Source organism: Dromiciops gliroides, chromosome 5 (genome assembly GCF_019393635.1).
Source record: "Dromiciops gliroides isolate mDroGli1 chromosome 5, mDroGli1.pri, whole genome shotgun sequence".
Lineage (NCBI taxonomy): Eukaryota > Metazoa > Chordata > Mammalia > Microbiotheria > Microbiotheriidae > Dromiciops > Dromiciops gliroides.
In genome coordinates this window covers 170051506-170054957 of record NC_057865.1, presented here as the reverse complement: position 1 = coordinate 170054957, position 3452 = coordinate 170051506, and positions in this window count along the sequence as shown.

The following is a 3452-nucleotide window of genomic DNA, read 5'->3' as shown; positions in this document are numbered from 1 at the left end:
TTCAGTTTGATTTAAAAGTGTATAAATGCAATTTTGATTATTTTCCTTTAATTTCCTTTCTTCTTTACTATGTGCTGAATCATCAAAAGGACCTAGGTGAAGATTTGGAAGAAAAATTTCACCTGTATCTTCCCCATCTATGATTTTGAGATATCATAATCATTTCAAAATATAATTAATTATATACCCATGCTTATTTGGGCAGTTTGGGACTAAGTATCTATGGAGCGACTTGTATGTATTTATCTGTTCCTCACCTACCTTTTATTAAAATCTTTTTGAAAATTTGAAGTCCAAATGTAAGTAAGAGATATTGAGTGACTTACAGTGTGGCCAAGTGGCCATTCCATTCCATTCACTCCTCCCTATACCACATTTTCCATTAGGACATTTCCATTGGGATCAAGTTCCTCTTCACAGATCATTGCTTATCAAGGTATCTGCCTCCATTTCATGACTGCAGCTTAAGAAAACCCCTAATTACAGAGCAACAGAAGCTGATTTGTTTCTTTTAAATGTAATGTTATGAGGTCACTCCCACTTTCTCACTCCCCTTCTTTATACCTATTTACCACCCCTCTTCAAGAAAATCAACAATTTATACAGGTAGACAGAGATTCAGCATCATCTTAGCTTTCTCAAGATGCAGTCCTAATAACCTATTCTGTTTAATACATTTAAGTAGCATTTGTTGCTTTGCAACTGAAATTAAGACAGGAAAAGGGTGAACTAGGAAAATTATCTGGATAATTGCCATCAAAACTCAATCAAAAATTCATTTCCTTGAAATGTTTAAATAATGAAGCAATAAGGGTTATTTTGTTTAATTGTTTGTTTTCCTTAAGTTTTCTTAATTCTCCAAATAATGTGTGTGTGTGTGTGTGTGTGTGTGTGTGTGTGTGTGTGCATGTACACAGGAACAGCCTTAATACAGGGAAAGAACAAACTAAGGAAATGTTGCATTCATCCCAACCATTTTTTTCTCAAGATGAATTTAGTCCTACACCTTATAGTGCCTTAGACTCACATCCTACTACCAGTTACTAGTGTCTGAACAGACAGTATATAATTATTCTATCAAAAGTACTATTATAATATTTTAAGTAACTTATGATCCTTTAATTCTGTTTTCAAGGGTCTTTCTTTAAGAAAAGAAAAATAATTCAAAAGCATACACAGATGTATTAACTGATTTGAAAATTTATATGTATACATATATATGTGTGTGTATTTTGTATATATATATAATATATGCATATGTATGTATATATGTACATAGATATAGTATATGTACATATATGACATATATATTTATTATTCTAAAATGGATTGGCATCCTTAAAATTCACCCTTGAATAGAGGGTAGAGATTGAAAAGTTCATGAGTCTTTATAAAATAAAATTCATTTTCTTTGTGACTATTCCAAAGTTCCATTGTAAAAGAATATTGCATAATTCACCCTCAAAAAATAGCCCATTACAATTTTTAAAGCTCTGTTTCTATTAACATGCAACTCTTTGGGAAAAATATCTTAAGTTTCATTGACTAAGCAACAAACACAGACTTGTCTGGTGGGGAGCTTTCTCTGGTATCATTAGCAAATGAAAACTGGAAATGAAAGGGGGGGAAACAATATGGAAACCAATAGATAATTGCAAGGAAAAATGAGCATTAAAAACACCCCTTTCAAAGGTCTTCTAATGTGCAATATTTAAATGCAAACAGTAACTAGTGTTACACCAGCTGCTCTCAGGTTTGCAAAATATATCAAAGTACAGCATATTGGAATGAGTCCTGAGTTTCCATTTACTTTATCTATCCAGACACATCAATTCTTTTTACTCCAGCCTGATAAAGTGGAACTGCAGCAGACAAATGAGCTAGTAGAGCTGACATAATGTGTTTGTCACAAAGAAATGCTGGATAAAAAAGCATGACTTTGATCCTCAATGAGGCTACTATTTTACTGTATCAGGAATTTGATTCTTACAGTCATAATTTGCTCTTCTTGGGAAAAAAGAAGTTTATTCTTATTTTGTTGCAGACTATTAAATGACTATGTCCTGCAATGACTACTCAGGTAAAACTGGGGGAGAAGAAGGGGATGGGAGTTTTACCAGCAAGAGATGATGAACTGATTAAATAATCATGTACTAGATGTGTGGAGGTAAATTGGTGGTTAGTTACATTTCCTGAACTAAAGATGTGGCCTTACAATCTTTTACAGAAGTCAGCTTGACTTTATGTTTCATTAGTTGTACTGTTTATTTCATATCTAAAAAATGGCAATAAAGTTGTACAGCTTGTAAATTGGGTTCTTGCTCAATTTTTTAGCTGAAATGCTATAGTCAATTCTTTCTAGCTAAATATAATTTGCTTGTCTTTCTGTATCTGTTTTCATAAAAATGAATAATTCATAAACTAAAGGTTTGGGGTTGAGTTTTGAACTGAATTAGACATTTGTTTATTTCATGTCTTGGTTATATTATGCAAGTGAATTAATTGAACACCATTTCTTTTTACCATCAGACAAATAAAAATACCTTAGGTAGAATCTATTGCTGGTAAGGAGACACAGCAAAGTATAAAACAATAGACTGCTGGTGACCTATTCCCAAGCGGATGGGTAAACATTGCATTGGAAGAATTTATAATAGAGAAAGAGAGAGATTCTTGAACTGATATTTTCTTTATGAATGTTTACCTTTGCATTTAAAAAAAATTTCCTTATGCCCTGTGGATCATTAGCCCAACAAGTAAGGAAGTGACATATGCTAAACTATCCTGGAAATCCAAACCAATCATTTAATCCCAGTCTTAGCAGAGAGCACATGTATACATGATGGGAAACAGCCAATCTGAGATAGAAAGCAAAGGTTCTTATGTTCCATGTCCCCACATATAACAATTAACCTATATCCTTCCAATAGAATATTTCATTCTTTTGTACTAAAGGAATCATGCTGTTCTGCTTTATTGTGCAGGTATAATTGCAGTCTATAAAACTAATTAATATTTATTAAAATCAGTGAGTTGTTTTGCTTTCCCCCATCTTGCTTTCTATTTTGTTCTGTCTACACACTGATCAGCCTGTAAATTATTAATTAATGGACAGAGGTGGTGAAATCTGTCAGTGCCTTTCATATCATTACATCTTGTGCCAGTACCTGCAAACTCCTGTCTGAGCTGTACTTCTGACCACCTGACATGCTCCATTTATCTAGTGAGTTCCCCCACATACTTGACACAGATGCTGCAGTTTATGCCACCTGTCCAGGGAAAAGGGAAGAGCAGCAGAGAAATGGCATTTTCAGATATTTCAGTAGTACCTGACCTCTGGCAGAGACATGCCCTAAGAGAAAAGAAAGAGTCACAGAAGCAGAGTTGACTCTGACACTGTAGCATGGATTCATACTAAAGCAATTCTTTGGTGGCACTGCACAAACAGGCCT